The sequence below is a fragment of the Berghia stephanieae genome, chromosome 4 (assembly GCF_034508935.2).
Source record: "Berghia stephanieae isolate SIO BIC M18660-M18661 chromosome 4, UCSD_Bste_1.3, whole genome shotgun sequence".
Taxonomy (NCBI): Eukaryota; Metazoa; Mollusca; class Gastropoda; order Nudibranchia; family Aeolidiidae; genus Berghia; species Berghia stephanieae.
Window position 1 is genome coordinate 83,867,863 of NC_088363.1, and position 22,500 is coordinate 83,890,362.

At 35.9% G+C, this 22,500-nt stretch overlaps 1 protein-coding gene across 4 annotated transcripts in view; it reads right to left on the reverse strand.

Moving 5' to 3' along the window:
• LOC144971412 (uncharacterized) overlaps nt 1-22,019 on the reverse strand; it is a 113,078-nt gene extending 91,059 nt beyond the window's left edge. The window contains exons 1-2 of one of the 4 annotated variants that reach the window (XM_078912277.1): nt 21,195-21,430; nt 16,956-17,059 (exon numbers count right to left, since the gene is read on the reverse strand). The gene's annotated coding sequence lies outside the window, so the exon portion shown is untranslated. Of the gene's footprint in view, nt 1-16,955; nt 17,060-21,194; nt 21,462-21,886 lie in introns of those variants that run through there. The other 3 variants (XM_078912275.1, XM_078912276.1, XM_078912278.1) reach the window with 3 other exon arrangements.
• Between the last annotated feature and the right edge of the window lie 481 nt (nt 22,020-22,500).

Here is a 22,500-nt window from a genome sequence, read left to right on the forward strand (position 1 = left end):
TTTGACGATTAACTGAGATTTATGTATACATTCGATAAAACCGATAAAAGCCTGTATTTTTGTTCATCTTATTTTTCTTTCTGTTCCCGTGGGTGAGATTATGTGTCAAACTGAGATACAACACCAGACGTTAGTTAAACTAATAAATAAATAAATGAATATGGAATAAAAAAATTTATTATTTAATTAATCAGTCAACTAGTATAACTAATTACACTTCACAATACTTTATTCCCTTGGCATGTAGTCACATTTCAATTCCATAAAAAACAAGACGCTTGTAACAATGGTTTCTATACTAAAGCTCTTACAATATTCGCCACTGTCTATCGCCAGACACACCTGTTTCACCCAAGTCGTGAGCGATAAAGTTTAGATTAGTTTTTATGAATTTTACGGCGATTAAGACAGTAAAAAGGAAGACTGTACGTGTAAGGGAACAGTTGGAGATCTGAAGTTAAAAACACAACGGAAAAAAAAACAAAAAACACAAGGGACTGATTAAAATGGAGAACAGTAAATTCTACCAGCAATCCATCAGTGTGTCTGTGATGCCCTAACCTAAAATTGGCGGGTTTGGGATTTTTACCGATATGAGGGTCATAAAATAAGATAAGATAAGATAAGAAACACTTTATTGATCCTGAATGGAAAATATCATAATGTCATTGAAATCGATTGATATTAATATTTGAAGGACGAGTTTTCTTGCCAAAATTTCTCTCTCACACACCCTCTCACTTTGTTGATCGTAAACCGTCTCAGATTGTAGGCCATAGAATGACACTACGCACTCGACAAGACAGTTCACGGTTGTTCCCCGATATAACGACATCGACATAATACAGACCGAATTTTCACAAATCTTCAAGTTTTCATTTAACACGAGAAAACTAGCAATGTGAAATCGAATGTAAGCTTCAATTTAATATACGAAAACAGTTAAAAGGACGTTTCGGGTTTCCCCTTTATCCATAAAACAGGATGAATGAGATAATGTGGTAGTGGCGTTTTCGTATATTAAACCGAAGTTTACATTCAATATCACATTATTCATTTCTACAGGCTTCGAGCAGCAATATTGAATGCATCTTGGATTATGGAATGTATCTAACTTCTGTGATGCTGAAATGTTCTTTGAAGTGTCATGGTTGAGACTTTGGGACAGGTCCGTGGTCAGACTGGATAAAGTCAACGTTTTCGGACCAAAATCTACAATGGCGTTTTACTAGAGAGGGGGAGAGATAAAGAAAGTATGTAGAAAGAAAGAGAGAGAGAGGGGGGAGAGAGAGAGGGGGGAGAGAGAGAGAGAAAGAAAGAAAGAGAGAGGGAGAGAAAGAAAGAGAGAGGGAGAGAAAGAAAGAGAGAGAGAGAGAGAAAGAAAGAATAGAGAGAGGGGGGGGGAGAAAGAAAGAAAGAGGGAGAGAGAGATAGAGAAATAGAGGGGGGAAAAAGAAAGAAAGAAAGAGAGAGAGAGAGAGAGAGAGAGAGAGAGAGAGAGAGAGGGAGAGAGAGAGAGACAGAGAGAAAGAAAGAAAGAAAGAGGGAGAGAGGGGGGTAGATAAAGAAAGAAAGAGGGAGAGAAAGATAGAGAAAAAGAAAAAAAAGGAAAGAGAGAGAGAGAGAGAGAGAGAGAGAGAGAGAGAGAGAGAGAGAGAGAGGACATATTGGTACGATAAGTCTGTTTCTCAGCGTACCTGAACTAAGCGAGTGAGGGACTTGGAGCTAATGGCGAGCTTCCCCAGAGTGTGATATGATGGCCCCGCTGCTTAGCCTATCAGTTACTATTCATAAATCTATGGTGATAAATATCTTTAAATACAAAATTCGAACATAACATTGAAATACTGTGGTGTTCAACTAACTTTGTCGAAACATTTTTTGTAATGCGGGATAGCCCGAATGTTGTGCTACCCTTTTATTGTATGCAGCTGACGTCATCCAACTTATCTTGTCACGTTTTGAGCAGCACATAGACGATCATTTAAAATTTAAACCGATCGATATTTGAAGGACGAGTTTTTTTTTAAACATTTGTTTAAATACGTGTCTTTCCCACATTGACAATCAGTTTTTCAGTCCAATTTCTGGCAGAGTGGTTGTTGGTGTAAGCCGACATGTTTACAATTACGTTTGTCTTAGTAACGATTGTCGCTAATCGCGGTCTGGCGGTATAGCACTGGACTGACCTAAAGGTAGAGGGTTCGAAGCCGAGTCCTAAAGAACGCTCTTTACTTACTCTCATTTTATAAAAGCCAGGTCTCTGTTGCAAATCAAATTACAATAGTGCATTTCGGGTTACACGCTTGGTCCCCCTGTTCAGTGTTACTGTATTGGTCCCCTAATAGAACGTTGAGAACACATCGAAATGGAAATTAGTCTGTATGAGAACCTACATTTTTAAAATCATCATTACTTTGAAGAATGCCATATAGCATGAAATAATTTTACTTTTGTTTACATTAAATCTTTTTTTTTTAAATAAAATAAATCCCATTGACTCGGTTTGAAAGGTCAACAAGACAGATCTATTTTTAAAATAGCATGGCTGGGGTTGTTCGACTTGTGATCTGTTTTTGTTTTGTGTGTGTGTGTGTGTGTGTGTGTGTGTGTTTTGTGTGTGTGTGTGTGTTTGCGCGCGCGTGAGAGTGTGTGTTTAATCATTTTAGTTTAGACGCCAGTCGGGGTAGATCTCATCTCTCTATTTCAACGGATACTGAGTGAGTAACCAAGCGGAACACGGGCCACAAAGCGTGCAAACGTCCACCCTTTGTACTGTGTCATTTGGTTGGAACTGGTTGCCCACATCGGTACAACGATGGGCTTTTAGAAGGTGTGTTTTATGATGACCAATAAAGAAATAACAGCAATAATGATAATGATGATCATCATCATCATGTCGATGATGATGATGATGACGACGATGATAGCGATGATGATGATAATTAATAATAATAATAATAATAATAATAATAATAATAATAATAATAAGAAGAAGAAGAAGAAGAAGAGAAGAAGAAGAAGAAGAAGAAGAAGAAGAAGAAGAAGAAGAAGAAGAAGAAGAAGAAGAAGAAGAAGAAGAAGAAGAAGAAGAAGAAGAAGAAGAATGACACTAATAATAGTAATAATAATCATCATCATCGTCAACAACAATAACAACAACAATGACATCACGTACATATCATAACAAACCAACCACTGCGGCACACGACAGCCCCAATATGTAACATACGATGTCGGGATTCAAGATCCACTGAAGGTCTTCTTTTACTTGTTTGTCCCAGGACATATGATATAGCATGAATACACCAAACTATGGCCTCATAGGTAGAGTACACCCAGGATATGATACAGCATGAATACACCAAACTATGGCCTCATAGGTAGAGTACACCCAGGATATGATACAGCATGAATACACCAAACTATGGCCTCATAGGTAGAGTACACCCAGGATATGATACAGCATGAATACACCAAACTATGGCCTCATAGGTAGAGTACACCCAGGATATGATACAGCATGAATACATCACACTATGGCCTCATAGGTAGAGTACACCCAGGATATGATACAGCATGAATACACCAAACTATGGCCTCATAGGTAGAGTACACCCAGGATATGATACAGCATGAATACACCAACTATGGCCTCATAGGTAGAGTACACCCAGGATATGATACAGCATGAATACATCACACTATGGCCTCATAGGTAGAGTACACCCAGGATATGATACAGCATGAATACACCAAACTATGGCCTAGGTAGAGTACACCCAGGATATGATACAGCATGAATACATCACACTATGGCCTTGATTTATCGCCATCTTCCAGACCGAGAAACGTCTCTACTGTCTGCAATGACAATACGCCCTTTTTAAAATGGGTCTATAAATTATAAAAGTTTCATCCATATATCGACAGGTTATGATAATCCAAAAAAATATCAGGAAAATTCTTAAACCCGTGGTTTCTTCCTTCGCAACCCAAATGTTTAATATGTTGTTTGTTTGTTCTTGTTTTTTGTTTTGTTTGTTTGTTTGTTTTTTGTTTTTTTTTTTGGTTTTGTTTTCATTTGATTGTATTTTTGAGGGTTTTTTGTTAGTTTGTTTGGTTGGTTTTTTTTTTTTGTTCTTTTTTTTTTTGGGCGGGGGGGGGGGGGCAGAAATTATTGCGGGTTCTCTACTAGTCTAATGGAAAGCAATTGTCTTAAAAGTAAGTAAAATAAAATTAAAAATTAAAACCCACTGGGATCAGGTTCTGGTATAACAATTTTAGTATTAGTAGGAAATCAAAACAAATTAATTGGAATTTTGGGTCAGCAAAGGAGGAGGAGGAGCAAGAAGGGGAAAAAAATGCCGGTACACAAAAACTAGTTACATGGCATCACAAATTCAGATGCAACGGAGAAGATAATGTAAAATGAATTTAAGAAAAGTAAAAATAATCAAGAAAAAACTCCTTTGCAGACAAAAAGTCGAGAGAAGAAAGAAGGACATAGCGAGGGCAGGGATATATATATATATATATATATATATATATATATATATATATATATATATATATATATATATATATATATATATATAGTAACAACAATAACGATTACACTCTCCGTAGATTGGACAAAGTAGAAGGAATGAACCAGATCTGTCACAGTCAGCAATAATTCAAATATAATATTTTATTTATATATTTACCGCTCCTTTAATACTAAAGTCAAGCACTTTTATTTCGTAGTTTTAATGGATGTTATACCTTTATATATATATATATATATATATATATATATATATATATATATATATATATATATATATATATATTATAACAGATAGAGAGGGAGGGAGAGACAGAGGGGAAGAGTGAGAGAGGGAGGGAGAGCGAGTGAGAGAGATGAGGAGGAGGGAACTTAAATAATTACGATTTGCAGATCTTGGGAGATCGAGAGAGCTAAGCAAGCCCAAGAAAATTAAAGAAAAACAGAAACGGATCTATAGCGAAAAGAAGGGGGAAATAAAGTAAAAGGATGTATGGATGCATGGATAGATAGGTGGATGGAAATATATATGGATGGATGGATGGATGGATAAAGATAGATAGATAGATAGATAGATAGATAGATAGATAGATAGATAGATAGATAGATAGATAGATAGATAGATAGATAGATAGATAGATAGAGAGATAGATAGATAGATAGATAGATAGATAGATAGATAGATAGATAGATAGATAGATAGATAGATAGAGAGAGATAGACCGAGAGAGAGAGAGAGAGAGAGAGAGAGAGAGAGAGTGTGTGTGTGTGTGTGTGTGTAAGAGAGAGAGTGTGTGTGTGTGTGTAAGAGAGAGTGTGTTTGTGTGTGTGAGAGAGAGTGTGTGTGTGAGAGAGAGATAGTGTGTGTGAAAGAGAGAGATAGTGTGTGTGAAAGAGAGAGAGAGATAGGGAGAGAGAGAGAGAGAGAGAGATAGAGAGAGAGAGAGAGAATTGACAATGAGTGAGAGTGAGAAGAGAGCATAATGAAAGAGAAGAGTGGGCTGATGATGGAGCACGGAAAGCAAACGGACAAGGCTAGTTAATACCATCTTCAAATAGGCCTCCAAAACGATCCATCAATACAACCGACTCCTTATTATGCCCAGAGATAAGATTGGCATACAGTGGGGATCAGGTTTCTTATAGCAACCGCTTTTCATTCTGCTTCAAGTCGGCTATTAACCTATTAACTGCCGGACTCCGAAAAAAACACCCTATTAAAAAATTGTCCAGAAAACTCTTCCCGCAAAAATCGATCGATTTAAATAACCCTCACCTCTGCCAAAGACGAAAGTCGTTTCAATCGAGCGATATTTGAAGGACAAGTTTTCTGGCCAAATTTTAAAATACGTGATTTGCTTTTTTTCCCAGAGTCCGACTGTCAACTGGTAAATGACGCTATTTATTTTCCGATTAATGTAAATGTTGCTGTTCGAAGCTCGAAATTGTGAAATTGAATGTAAACTTCAATTTTATTGTACGATAACAGATAAAATGGACGTCTCGGGTTTCCCCTTTATCAACAAAACAGGATGAATGAAACACTACAGACAAATGAGATAATGTGGTAGTGGCGTTGTTAAGATGAATAAAACTACAAAACACCTTTTTAATTATTTATATGTCATAAACTTTTGGCACTTCTACTTCCGATGATTAACAACTGAATTTTAAGTCTAAAATGAAATATGAAATTTTGCGTTAAATTGATAGGAATCATGATTTATCCAACTGAAAAAAGGCCTTTAAATATCGTGATTCGGATCTACAGATATGGGTCGCTTTCAAGATATTAAGATATGGATTGACGACATGGAAAAGACAGTTAAATGGGAAAGAATGAGTCCGAATGGGTGAAAAAACTGCATTTGTTTGCAATGCGCAAGCAAAACCAGAGATGTAAATGCACACTTGAAAAAAAAAACCCTGAAATTCCGCGAGCTAATTTGAACAGTCTAAATCGACAGTCTCAGTATCAAGGTGGGCCTACTCTATCGTATTTATATCGAAATAAGTGCTAATAGTAAAATGTAGTATGATCGTGGGAAAAATAGTGTATAATTGAGCTCTGGATAATTTAAATAATCTGAAATTTACATATCCTTGTTCTTGTACGTAAGTTAACTACTTTTAATTAAATTTGATTCAGGCCAAAGTTTTATCCCCCCCCCCCCCCCATGCCCCAAATTAACCCCATAATAAACTCTTAATCCAGAAATCAAGGGCCATCCTAGACCAGTTTTGAAATGGAAATGGTAGTTACTACCCCAAATTTAACACTTCCGGGTTAAAAAAAACCTTCACTTAATAACGAAAGCAATTAAGAATGCCGGTATTATATAGCCATGTTTTCATTTTTATTATCTGATTTTTTACATGGTTCAATGTCATTGGTGTATTGAAAAGTTCTTTACAAAGATGTAACTGTAAGGAGATCAAACTAATCTAATATTTTTACCAAAGTAGCAAAGGTCTCAGTCGATTAAAGAAGGTGACATCATTGTTCACAAAGACCAAAAACTAGTCATTGATCATAAAAATCCAAGACAAAGTCAATGTTCATAAAGACCATGACACAGCCATTGTTCACAAAAGCCAAGACAGAGTCATTGTTCATAAAGACCAAGACATAGTCAATGTTCATAAAGACCAAGACATAGTCAATGTTCACAAAGACCCAAGACACAGTCAATGTTCACAAAGTCACTCTGACTGAAATACAACTGTAACACAAGAATCAGTTACAGCAATATATACCAGCAAAGACGCCCAGATGTATTTACGTTTCGTTTTTGGGGTTTAGCCCCAACCTTGAAGGCCTTTTCTAAATGCTCCGAGGGATTACATTATGATTGGTATCATTGAACCAGCTTCCATTCCTCATTCCTTATAAAACATATTATTTACATCGCAAGAGAATTCCATTCACAAAAAATTATATCTAGATCTATCCGGCAATTAAGAATTCTCATTGTTTGTATACAACAGAAACGACAATAGTCTCTCTCTCTCTCTCTCTCTCTCTCTCTCTCTCTCTCTCTCTCTCTCTCTCTCTCTCTCTCTCTCTCTCTCTCTCTCTCTCTCTCTCTCTCACTCACCCTCTCCTTCGAACACACACACAAACACACACACACACACATACACCACCTAAAACACCTGAACACATAAATCTGAAAGGAGAAGAAACTATTACCGTGTCATCCATTAACTCCATGCACAACCCAAAAACAGGTTTGTCAGATAGATTGCCTGAGAAAAAAATGTCATATAAAAGGCCAGATTATGACATTTAAACAATATTGCAATTTAAGACAAGTAACAAGCCAAAAAAAAAAACACAAAAAAAAGTAATTTATAATTCGGGTGCCTTGAGAGATTCAAAGCGCTTTTATTTCAAATAGGAGTAATATTACAGTACAAAAATCAAAGTCCTAGTTTGAAAGTGAAGAATTGAGGAACAGACACGGATTTAAGATACAAATCTGAAAAAAGTATAAGGAAAGTGCCATACAAAGCTGAAACAAACAAAAAAATACGGAAGAAGAGAAGTTTGTTTGTTTTTTTAATCGAAAAAAGAAAATTCGGCTTGCCTGTTAATCGAACCTCGGATCTCCTGATTTCACTTATATTACGCCTTCTACCGTGTCGAATGACCATCAAGTGGAGTCCACATAAGACAGAATTGTCACCAAATCCGATAAATAAATCAATGCCTGACTCAAATAATTTCGATAAACTCACAATTCTAAAATTTTAAAAGAAAAACAAAAATCGGTATGGCAAAACCAAACTGGTAACCATCCCTTCATTTTGCCATGTCTTATTTCAACACACGGACCAAACCTGTTTCGTCAAGAGTTTGGTTGTAAAAATACACCTCGTTTCATCGTTATTCCCCAATATGCCGGCAACCAGGCAGTGCTCATGAAAAAATCGAACACTTGGTATCATGCAAGAAGCAGTTAATACAATATGCTACGAAACCCTGTGAGTATTCATGTATTCACATCTCTTCAAACCTCCACGGCATCAAACGTCATTCATTTTTCAATCGGAATGGTTGAACTTCTTTAGAGGACACTATGCCACTTTCTCGTGGCCCAAATTACGGTAAAACATTTCAAAATAAATTAGATTATTAAGTATAACAAAGCCAGTGTCGATTGCTGTATCACTACCGTTACAGTTCTCTGACAAGTCTTCGGGGGCCGTGTCCTTGTCCTCGTCTATGTACAGATTTTCTATATTATTATTGTTTGTGCCCACCGGGCGTAAAATCGCATCGTTGCTCATGATTAGATTTCCATTTTCGTCTCGCAATGTACTTTGGTGATATACATTTTTCTTCCAGTTAACTATTCAATCGAGTCGTGAAAGAGTTTTGTACTAGACACGCGATAAGCTACAATTTGTAAATTATCAAGACCAAAGTATTTTCGGTCAGGGTTAACCAACCCACCCCTCCTTACACAGAGAGAGAGAGAGAGAGAGAGAGAGAGAGAGAGAGAGAGAGAGAGAGATGCTGGTATATATATATATATATATATATATATATATATATATATATATATATATATATATATATATATATATATATATATAAATATATATATATCTGACAATCTTTTCATCGTAAAAATATGTGTGCAGGAGCGCGCGCGTATGTGTGTACATGTATGTCATATGTCTGCCAGACGTCTTTGTAGTCTGAACCAGTTCTCATGGCCGACGAAGATCAACAGTTAAGTCGTTCATCGACAAACTACTTTTATTTCTCTTTTGCATCAAAAATCCGAAAACTAGATTTAACCCTCTCCTTACCATGCACAGGGAAAATCGTCACAAACGTTACGATGCAACCAGCATTTATCTCATTTTAATTTCTTATGTGCATCACAAATAATATAAAATAAAATGGTTTGTTATAAATATGAAACTGGACACTGTGTTGTAGAGATCAATTTGCTGAACAGTAATATGTATAGAATGTACTTATTGCTTTTCTGTATGAGTAAGAAAAATATATTTTTGTGTTGGGTGGGTGGGAAATTAAAGGGACAATTCTGAAAATGGCTGTTAAGGAGAGAGCTAATCAAGAATTATTTTTTCAAATCAAATGTGCTATTTGCCATGCTTGTGTTATAAATACACATAATGTGCTATTTGCCATGCTTGTGTTATAAACACACATAATGTGTTATTTGCCATGCGTGTGTTATAAATACACATAATGTGCTATTTGCCATGCTTGTGTTATAAATACACATAATGTGCTATTTGCCATGCTTGTGTTATAAATACACATAATGTGCTATTTTCCATGCTTGTGTTATAAATACACATAATGTGCTATTTGCCATGCTTGTGTTATAAATACACATAATGTGCTATTTGCCATGCTTGTGTTATAAATACACATAATGTGCTATTTGCCATGCTTGAGTTATAAATACACATAATGTGCTATTTGCCATGCTTGTGTTATAAATACACATAATGTGCTATTTGCCATGCTTGTGTTATAAATACACATAATGTGCTATTTGCCATGCTTGTGTTATAAATACACATAATGTGCTATTTTCCATGCTTGTGTTATAAATACACATAATGTGCTATTTGCCATGCTTGTGTTATAAATACACATAATGTGCTATTTGCCATGCTTGTGTTATAAATACACATAATGTGCTATTTGCCATGCTTGTTTTATAAATACACATAATGTGCTATTTGCCATGCTTGAGTTATAAATACACATATCCCAATAGAGGGGTAGCGAATGATCTCATATAGATCTGTCATCTGCATTTTTTGCGGCCGCAAATATCAGGGCGATCCGCAAATTTTGACAAATTTCCCAAAATTGGCAAATCTTGGCAAATTTTGGGAAAATTGGCAAAGCGCGTGGCAAATTTTGGGGGGGAAAAAAGAAGCGAAAACAAAATAACGAAGAAAAAAAAGTGCGAAACTTGAGAAATGTTGCAGCTTTGCCTGGGACCAAACCAAGGGAAGCTACTCTCTACGGATAATGATCCTTTAAAATCTTTGTAACAACGCTAATCACAGTCATTTCATTTCTCAAGTCCTTAAATGTAATATATTGTCTTTTATATAATTTTTTTCTGTATCGCAGTTAATTTTTACTGAAACGCTTAGTTTTCCTCCGCAAATTTTTTGGCAAATTTTGGTCTTTTTGGCAAATTTCTTGGCAAATTTCGGGGGGGGGTTTTGGCAAATTTTAGGTCCCAATTTGGCAAAAAATGCAGATGACAGATAGATTGCACAGTATCTGAACTGATGAGTTTTTTGAAACGACGTAATTTTGAACACCTTGAGATTCCAAAAACAAAAGAACCCTGACTAATCGTTTCATTCATTTCAGCTAAGAAATTAATAAAAGCAAAAGAAATGTCGACAAATGGCGCGAAGGGGTCGGTCGAGATCGTTATTTGAAGGACATTTTCTAGCCAAATTGAAGAAACAAATTTCTGTAAAGTCATGGCCGCCAGGATACATCAGGATAGGGCTTGTGGAGAACAAAGGTGTGTTGTAGATATACACACATTTGTAAGATGGACCGGCACATAGCTAGAAAGGTAGACATAGAAGGACAGACGCACAGATAGATAGATAGATAGATAGATAGATAGATAGATAGATATAGATAGATAGATAGATAGATAGATAGATAGATAGATAGATAAACTGAGACAGACAAGATAGATAGATGATATGGATAGGGAAGAGAAGGGTGGAGACAACACATGAGTTAAAGTCAGAGAGAGAGAGAGAGAGAGAGAGAGAGAGAGAGAGAGAGAGAGAGAGAGAGAGAGAGAGAGAGAGAGAGAGATCGTTACAGCCCATGAAAAAGGCCAATTTTTGGCATTTATTCTAACTGGCGTTTACGGGAGAGCTGAGTAAGCAAGCGAGTTCCGGTTATCGTGAATTAATCATGGAGATAGAGAAGAACAGTCCGAAAAACATTGATCAATCACAGCGTGTTTTCTTCCACGCCCTGTCGGAAAAAAAAAACGTCAGTATTTTTATTATTCATAAATTACATAGACGTCTAGCCCTTCAAAAGCTACGCCCAATTTGTGTAAAAAGTTAAAAGGATATTATCTACTTGTTTGTTTGTTTGTTTTTAAGGTTTTACGTCGCTTGCGACACATAATTTAGGCCATATGTCATATATCAGCGCCAGTAAAAAGAAGAAAATGGAGTTGTCAAAATATTTTAGATTTACAATCAAAGCACCCAAGAAAAAGTAAGACAAAGGGGAATTAGTTCAAATATAGAACATATGTGGATTCCAAGAGCATATCATCAATGTACTCAGTTTGAGATCACCTTAAAGTCTCATCCAGATACCAGCACAGGATCCCACTAAGAGGAACACACTCAAATGTTTACAGAATACATAACTAACAATATATAATATAACAGAGAGTTGATTTACAAAGGAAAAAGTACCAACTCCCAAAACTATAACTATGCATTTGACTGTTTCCATCCCAGCCAAGGATTCCAGATAGGGCTGATACAAAATGATGTAATCCCATTCCAAGACAAAGACAGAAAGCAATTCGGAAACACATATAAGGGAATAGAAGTCACAGCGTGACCTCCTGCCCACCATGGGAGAAGGAGAATTCTTGTTACCCCCTAGGAAAGGATGCTAGTCTACCACAAAATAATTTTCGCGAAGACCGAACATACTAAACAATCACTATTGAAAAAGCAAGGGTAGGGGCAGACAGACCATTATCATCTGCAATAGATGTTGCTGGGGCAGACGCTTTCTGTCCGTTCAACTGTACCGTAAAGAGATAACGACACTGAAAGTGAGAAGGGGGGGGGGGGGGAGAGAGAGAGAGAGAGAGAGAGAGAGAGAGAGAGAGAGAGAGAGAGAGAGAACCCAATGTGGAAGAATGCATACGTCCGTAAGTGTTACGGTATATGGACCGTGAAGATTATTTTTTTAACGTTAGGAAAAGACAACTCCGTAAATTAGGTCGTCAAGCCATTCATAATAAGCATTTAAACGTTTCAAGTTTGTTCTGAGGATGGTTTTGACACGCACGTTAAATCTAACATGCACAAAGGTGAGAGATAACATTGAAGAAAGTGAAGAGAGGCACTTGGCGTTATCGTTTGAAGTAAGGAATGGATTGATAAAGACAAACGATAAGAGTCTAATCATATTTTGATACACTGCCATCGCCAACTGTCAAGTTACCTTATCAAAACTAATTGTTAATTCACAAAATGACGACGTATAATCCAGATAACTTGTACGATAATGATATTGGTCTTTAAGGGAGCTAAATTGTTTTGTTTGTTTTGGGTTTTTTTAAGCTGTCTTAAAAACTTTCACACCTCTCGGAACTTGACACACCCGCCCCAGTTGCCTCTGACTACTCTGTGTGTATCTTTCCCAAATGGCATATGACCAACCCCCTCTCTCTCTCTCTCTCTCTCTCTCTCTCTCTCTCTCTCTCTCTCTCTCTCTCTCTCTCTCTCTCTCCTTCCATAATGTATGTTGTGTGTGTGTGTGTGTCGGAGTCCTGTGTGCGTGCGTCCCTGCTCAAAGCAAACTTTTAGTGCATCGTTTTAGATAGAATAAATAAAGTTTTACAGCTCTTGGTGGCATTTTCAGAAGTCTATCTCAAAAGCAGGAAACGATTGCTGTTGAGTGTTAAACGCTACGGAAACTGGGATTAACTAAGCTTTCTGGGTCTTATCGCTCTCTGAAAGACTCATTATCTTTTTTCCTCTAGGATTGCTGGTCTGTGCTGCTTTAACTCTCTCCTTACCAGTCATTTTCAGGATTTTCCCCAAAACTTCACACCCAACTAACACAAAAATAGATCTTTTATCACACAACCATAATAGCAGTATCTACGTTCTTGCGATACATAATTACTTTAGCAAAACATGCTCTACAACACACTGTTTATTTTCTTTAAATTTTATGATGTACAAGAGGAATTTGAATAAAATGGTTGTATCGTAACGAACGTGACGATTTTCCTATAGTTGGTAAGGAGAGGGTTAAAAATAAATAAATAAAAACGTGATAGGCTATTGTAATTACTTCCTTCCCAAAATGCACTGCTGCAGAGCATCCAATGTGTAATGAGGGGTGATGTTAATTAACGTTCTTCCTCCCCACTCTACCCTTTACTTCAGGGTTGCCAGGCCAAATGTTCAACAACAACACAAATGCTAAACATAACACGTCACAAACCATACAAAACAGCCAGAAAGAAACGACTACGTACAGTTTCAAACCATCACTTTGATATAAACTGAATTGTACATTCATTAAGGTTTAACTAGATATAGATCTTCGTTTCTTGTTCATTTGTCATGATAACATCACTATATATCTTAGCACCTGATGAAAGGTTGACATTATCCTGCCAATTCACAGAAGGAAATAAACAAAAACACAGCAGTCAGCTTCATTCAACGCTAATTTTCTTTGAATTTCAGCATTAAAACGGTTAAACTGTAAACCGTTTTTTTTTTTGGTTTTTTTTTTGTTATGTTTCGTTTTTGATGGGGTTTTTTTATAACGGTTTTACGACGCTTGCAACACTTAGGTCATATAAAGACATTCTGGGTACAATTAAAAGGACTTGAGGAAAAAGCAAGACAAAGGGTAAATGGTTCAAATAGGGAACAGATGTAGATTCCAAGAGAAAACTATCAGTGTATGTACTTAGGTTTCAGATTACCTAAATGTTTCACCCAGACACCAGCACAAGATCCCACTAACTAGAAGGAATATACACTCAAATGTTAACAAATCATATTCTGTTAATTTTTTTTTTTTTTAAATAACACAGTACATAACAGAGATATGATTTACAAGGAAAAAATAGCATCTCCCAAAAACTATGTCTATACATTCAACTGTTCCCCTCCCAGCCAAGTACTCCGACCAGGGTCAGGACAAAACTAAGTAATCTCATTCCAAGTCACATAAAGTAATTGGAATACAGATACAGGGGCATAGAAGACACAATAAGTATCTCCCTTCCCACTATGGGGGGGGCAGGAACCTGCTTCCCTTTGTTCTTGTTTCCATGTGTTACACGACAAAAGATATTAGTCACGATGGTTCGGTGGAGAAAAGATTGAAAAGACCAATAATACCATGTTGTCTATTAGAGATCTCGGATAAAATTGAAGTTGGTAAGACTGGAAAAATAAAAATAAGTTAATTAATGAATGCATGGATAAATAAATATAAACAAAAAGCAGAAGAAGACGAAAAATAAGAAGAAGAAGAAGAAGAAGAAGAAGAAGAAGAAGAAGAAGAAGAAGAAGAAGAAGAAGAAGAAGAAGAAGAAGAAGAAGAAGAAGAAGAAGAAGAAGAAGAAGAATACTTTATTCATCCAAAGGATATGTTTTGTACATATCTATTAGTAAGAGCACGGGTACTCGAATGTACACAAAGACCTGGTCACACTCACATACACACACAAACACACATAATACAAATTCAATCTTCAGCACAAACATTGAGCTTAAGAAGAAGAGAAGAAGAAGAAGAAGAAGAATACTTTATTCATCCAAAGAAATGTTTTGTACATATCTATTACTAAGAGCGCGGGAGCACGAATGCACACAAAGACCTAGCCACACACAAACACACACACACACATATATATATATATATATATATATATATATATATATTATATATATATATATATATATATATATATATATATATTACAAATTCAATCTTCAGCACAAACATTGGGCTTTAACAATATTGACAGTTTTAAAAGAACTTTTCATGTAAGAATTTAGTCCTGTCATCGTAACTTGGGGCTTTGTTAATTTTTTTATCTTTACTCAAACTGAAATCTATAACGTTGGATAATATTACTTTAAGTAAATAAAAAAAAAAGAAAACAGATTCAAGCTATTTAAAGGTCTCAACCCCCCCCCCCTCCTAAAGTTTTCTCATGTCGAAATACCTTATATCTTTTTAAGCCACACAATACTGTGTATTTTACGTTGAAGCTGTGTCTTTATGACATACTACCGTGTATTTTACGTTGGAGATGTGTTCTTATCTTTAAAAGAAATTCATATTTCATACCTAAAAAAAAAAAAAAAAAAAAAAAAGAAAGAAAACCTTTTAATAATTGTGTAATTTCTTAAATTAGGATCGCTTTACACTTCCATATAATAATCTTTGCACGATAAAGAAAATGGTCGACACGGTAGCCATAGCAGACCTCAAAACTCGTGCCCTTTTTTCATTGTTTATTTTAATGTTCATTCTCCCACCAAGTAAAATTAAATAGGCACATGATGTAAATTGAACACTGCATGAATAGATCAATGCACTGTTAAAATAAATATAAGCATAACCATTGCCCTGAAGTAAAGGTGTGTTGGGGAGATATTCGAAACATATGTGGACATTTTTTCATTTACTTTCGAAGGTATCTTTATTATCATTAGACACTTATCATTGTGGTTACAAAAGATTGTTCCGTGTATCTATTTTGTCAATCAGGAAAATAAATAAGAGTAGGGGATATAGGGAGAGTGAGGAAAAAAATGGAGGTATGTATGTATATATATATATATATATATATATATATATTATATATATATATATATATATATATAGAGAGAGAGAGAGAGAGAGAGAGAGAGAGAGAGAAGAGATAGAGAGAGAGAGAGAGATAGAGAGATAGAGAGAGAGAGAGAGAGAGAGAGAGAGAGAGAGAGAGAGAGAGAGAGAGAGAGAGACCGAGGGATGCCACCCACTGCGTCCATCTGTAATCATTTCGGGGAGGACGAAATAAAAATAATTAAGTTGACAGCCAACGTGATCAGATAATATTATGAATTAATTTGATTTATAGTTGAAGGTGTTAAAATGTTCTTGTACTGGGTTTTGTTTTCTTTGGGTTTATTTTATTGAGTTGCTTCTCTCTTTTTTTAAAAAAACAAACATTTTATTTCCTATTTTGCGTTGGGGATTTCCTTTTTTTTTCTTTTGAGTGGGGGGGGGGGGGGGCTGCTATTGTTGGGGTTTTGTGGGGTGGGGATGGGGTGGGGGGGGGGGGGACGAAAGAGATTTGTTTTTCTTTTCTATCCCTTGTAAGAAAATATGATTTGTCCCATCTATTAAATTTAAAGTTAACTCAAAATTTATCGTTTGGACTTTCTCAAAGACAAAACCCTTTTTATTAGTGCCCCCCCCCCCCCTTTTTTTCCCTCCTCAAAAAAATCCAAAATTATTAGAAATTAGAAGATCTAAGGGCACATCCATCGATACAGTCATAACATTTGGACACGTGTACATTTGATACTAATTCAAGAATTAAAATACATGAACTAATCCATCAATCAAATAATAATTTACTGAAAGAAGGACCCGAGACTGATCACATTCATCTGGTATTGTGTAGGGATGGCATAGATGAAGCGTTTGCACTCACAGTTACGGGATCAAACTTTTTTTTTTTCCTATGGAGGAGTGGGGGGGGGGGGGAGAGAGAAAGGATGGATACATTCACGAATTTTACTACAAAATATGTTTTTGTTAAATTCTGAATTTTGAGGAATAAATCCTAAAATGACCACTAAAATACATTTTTTCAACAAGAGATTCCCCTCAGATACAAGACCAATTCATCAGCAACATACAATACTGTGATCCGTTCACTGACCTATTGTGACCTACTCAAGTCACTTTGATAATAAATTCTTGGAAAGGTCTTTTTTGTGTATGATTGTGTGGCGTATGTGTTTTACAGGTGCCCACAAAGGTTGTACACATCTTCTTACACGTCTACTTTATCTGTATATTTTTCATCACAAACACAAGAACTTTCAAAATGCAATATTTATATTGCTCATTTCTACTTTTAAAAAAAAAATAAAAATACTCATTCAAATTGAATGTAAAAACAAGGTGAATCCAATTGAAACTGTGATAAAAACAACTGTGATAAAAACACAACTGTAATAAAAACACAACTGTGATAAAAACACAATTGTGATAAAAACACAACTGTGATAAAAACACAACTGTGCATAGCATTGCTGATCGTGACAAGACAATATAAATTACTGTAAAATGGTTTTGGATAATAACATTTAAAATTTAAGACCAGCCCTGAAAATAGTAATGGTATTTCTTTGAGCAAAATATGTCACGAAACAATTTTGAGTAAAAAGTAGTTCAGAAAACATTTTCTTGTAAAGATCATAACTATATGAAAATATTCCATACAAAACTTCTCTTCATCAAATGGTATCACCCTTAAATCCTAGAAAAGGATGCAAATCCATCTAGCTTACCCGCAACTGTTGCCTTTAACTCTCTCCTTACCAATCATTTTCAGGATTTTCCCAAAATGGCAGTCTTACCTAGCAAAATCATTGATTCTTTAAGCTAAAAAAAAAACTCTCTATAAAACAATATTATGTTCTTATAAATCAAACAAAGATCATTCTTCAAAGTTTGTGATGGAGAACATAAATCTGAATAAGACAAAATGTTTTATTGTGTCGTAACAAATGTGACGATTTTGCTGTAGGTGGTAAGGAGAGGGTTATACAATCAATACTTTCATCTTTTGAAAAAAATTCAACTCATCAATACCCACTGAGGTCAGCTGGAAGAGGATTTTCCCAGGGTCGAAACATGGAAATATAACAAGATTTTAATTGTTATACACAGGTAAAGTAATGCATTCACTCACATGTCTGAACAACTACAACAGAGAACTCAAATAATAAAATAAATAAAATGAGCTTTTATATAGTGCAATATTCACTTAACGTGCTCAAAGCGCTTTACAAGGGATCCCTGGCCAACAGGAACATATCACACTGAGGACAGGACATGTCGCCTGTTACGCGATATTACAATTTTTCAATTACGATTAACATACTATACCATTCTATCTAGCATTGTTCAACAATTTGTTGTCATAGAAATACTCTCCAATCACGGCAAAATACTGGTCATTAAAATAATAACAACGCCAATATTAAATAAAACCGGTAATTTCCATCTGGCTATAAAACCAACAAGACATAAGACATGAACCGTTCAACAATGGCAGACTTCACACAATTGCTAATTATTACATATTTAATAAGGCCGGCTAATTGGACTTGGGTCTGAATAGTCTCCCGTCGCTATTCAAACTCAAATTCCACTGCGCATGTGCAATCAACAAGTTATCCGGAATAGTCTCATGTGGAAGTATAGTTTTGTATGTGTGTTTTGTTGGATTTTTTTTCTTTTAATTAGAGCGATATCTATTTTCACCATGCTAGGTATCGCTCAGAAATGTTTGCCCTGATGCTGATTGGGTCGATTTTCATGTTCCTGTTGTGACCACGAAGAAGAAGAAGAAAAAGAAGAAGAAGAAGAAGAAGAAGAAGAAGAAGAAGAAGAAGAAGAGGAATAAGAAGAAGAAGGAGGAGGAGGAGGAAGAAGTAACAATGATATTTTATAAATATAATGAACTTTTTTTTAAATGATTAAAATAAAAGTTTAAAAATGTGTTTCAAAATAAAGAGAACCAATAAAAAAAAATAATATTGAAAAAAACAACATACCCCATTGGATAATAGAACCCAGAACCTTCCAGTCCATAGCCAACAGCTTAATTAACCACTATGCCACAGATTCATTTGACATGTGGACATATCTAATCATGTTAACTTAAAAGAAATTTTTGAACAGTTGAATGTCTAGACAACACATGTTTTCCTTTTAATTGAGCAACTCTAATTTTACCAAAATACTAGTATTATGTTGGGTGTCGCTCTATTACAGGGACATCTAGTGTTATATTCCGTGTCACTCTATAAGAGCGATATCTAAGAATATAAAAAACTTGAGCTTTTACATAGCGCAATATATCCACTAAACGTGCTCAAAGCGTTTTACAAAGGGTCCCTGACCAACAGCAACATGTAACAAGTAGAACAAGACATGACATCTGTTATGCGATATTACAATTTTTTTCGGACAGAGGCAAAGCTGCTAACGACCAGGTACTCATTATAAACCTGAGTACGGTGAAAGAATGTGAATAAAGAGCCTTTTCCAAGGACTCAACTATGCGCCGAGCGAGGCTCGAACCCAGAACCTTCCGATCCGAAATTGAGTGTCATACCACAAGACCACATAGCCGCACATCTCATCACTTTGATTTATTCTAATTCATTGACAAAAACATAAAATTGATGCAAATTAAAATAATAATGGTATGAGTATGGTAACAATCAACACAAATTAATCTATGGCCAATTGTAAGTCCAGTTGGAAATTCAAAAGAAAAGAGTTAAAACGATTCATAAAGAACAAAAGTAACTGTGGAAAAGGTTTTCCAACAACTTGACACAATGTCCAAATAAGATCAGGAGAAGATAATATATATCTGATAGTGTTAGACAGGCAACAATCCCCCTACAGTTACTCTGATATGGGCAAAACAGAATTTCCTCTGGTCTTCTTCTACTTCGATCAGCTCCTCTCTCTGCCCGCATTGTGTTCCCCTCTATGTTTGGGCACGAGAGTCAGGGGAGGCTATTCAGACTCGAGTCTGAATAGCCTCTTCGATTTAATTAACTCCAAACGCATCCGCAAACAGTACATTCCAAACAGTTAGCTAAAACCTCAATCAAATCCCTGGGCATTACAACCCTAACAAAAGACCCTAAGAATAGATGTGCAAAATGTATCTGGTATTAATTGCCAGTCCCATAAAAACGAGCAAATTTATTGTAAGTGATGAAAGCATTTGGAATTTCTCCCAAAACAATTGTGGAAAGTTTTGACAGTGAAACTGTGTGACACTCTTCAAACACTGTCTCAATAGCTGACTTGTAGTCAGGCGGTTCCATAAATTGAACATATGCTTATCAATATTTGATCCTAATTGGAGATACCATAACCTGTTGAAACGTAATATTTGCCATCACTTGCAATATCGAATCTGATGGGAAACACAGTAAGTAATAATGTCGTTGGCCAGAGTCGTAAACGACAACCGACCCTGTAAATTGTTTATGAAATTAGAAAAATTACACAACTTAGAAACATGAAACTTATCTTATAATAAAAGTGCTGTGAAACTATGGAAGTACTGCCAAATATTGTTATGTCTAATACTAATATTGCTGGCTTACTCATGGATTGTTTCCAGCACAGGTCCAACAACAACAAAATAATAATCAATTACTCCTCTAGAAATTTTCTAGCTGTAGTTGGTTTTATATTTTTGTTTTTTTTGTTGTTGATATTTTGAAATGAAATGACAGTCTTAATCAATTAACTCAATGATAGCCTCAGTTCCTTTTTTGCAAATCCATTCAAAATAAATGAAAAGTCTCGTGATTTGACACAAACTAAACATGTAGGATGGTATGGGGTCTTGGCCTCAGACTCAGGGTTAAATTGGCCCTAAAGTGAAAAATGTCTACAGAGAAATTATGACTGAAGCAGACTTACACTCGTTAGTAAGAAAAAATTATATCCGGACACTTTTTTTAAACGACACTTTTAACTAACGAGTGAGTTAAGGTAATAGTAATAGGTCTTTTGTTTCTTTCGATTGAACTATAAAAATCAACTTACGATTACGACTTGGCCATTATTCCTGGGTAGTCTCGAGTCTAATGACAATGACTAGAGGTTGCAATCTATCTATCTCTATCCACTGTCAATAAGTCTAGTCTTTGAGGAGTTGGCAGCTGCCAAGCATTCAAATACCAAAGCAAGGAAAAAATGATTCACCAAAACACAAATGTTATTGGTTTCGTTGCATTACGCTACTCCGTACAAACCACACGGCTGCCCAGAAGAGCACGAGAAGCAATATTATACAGTAACACACTATACAATGAGGACACGACGAGGTCACCGAGGTGAGACGATTCTCGGGTCTAGCGAGGGCAAACACAACCTAACACAGTGGGTTCACTGCGCTGCGTTCCGGTGTAGTACAGTAGTAACAGTAGTCACAACCTCCCTGTTTTAGCTAAGGCTAAGTAAACAAAGAGAAACCCAAATCGTTGTAAAATGGAAATAATGACGAGTTGATCAAGATTAAAGGGACCATGAATTTATGATCATATAGAATACGATCAATACAAGCCATTTGCATCCTTCTCCCTTTCTGCTTCAACTTCAACAACAACAAGTCTCAAATCCAAATGCATACAAATACAATCATGTCTTTTAAATTGAATGCGGCTGACATCAAAACTGAGATAAAACATAAAGTATAACATCAAAATAATTAGGAATACTTTTTCTTCTTAACTTACCCAAAAATCCAAATTAGAAAAGACAGAATTTGGCAATGGGGAGAGAAATTCCAGAGAAGTAACCTCGTGCCTCTGTGACCTCAATGCAGAGTGTGAAGTAAAGACGTGCGGTCAGCGAGTTGCTCTCTCTCTCTCTCTCTCTCTCTCTCTCTCTCTCTCTCTCTCTCTGATCTCTCTCTCTATCTCTCTCCGATCTCTCCGCCTATCGCCATGCGCTCCTCTGCCTTCAGATAGAATGTGTGTCAAGGCCTCGGGATTGCGCACAAGCTTACCGCAGAGCGATGCGGGGCAGTGCAATGGATATGTGACGCGCAGTTATTCCGTTCCCGATGGGATTTTCTATTGTTGGGGAGGAGAGAGAAGAGATGAAATGTACATTTACTATTGTTTGATGATTATAATACAAATACAAAATAAAAATAAACAATATAGCTTCCCATTTCATCATCATTATCTTCGCTTCGATGATCCTGTCTCTTATTGAAATTATTCTCTTTTTAGCGTAGGGTATTTTGTATCGATTTAGTAGGTGGTAAATGGTTGGTATTCTCTCTCTCTCTCTCTCTCTCTCTCTCTCTCTCTCTCTCTCTCTCTCTCTCTCTCTCTCTCTCTGT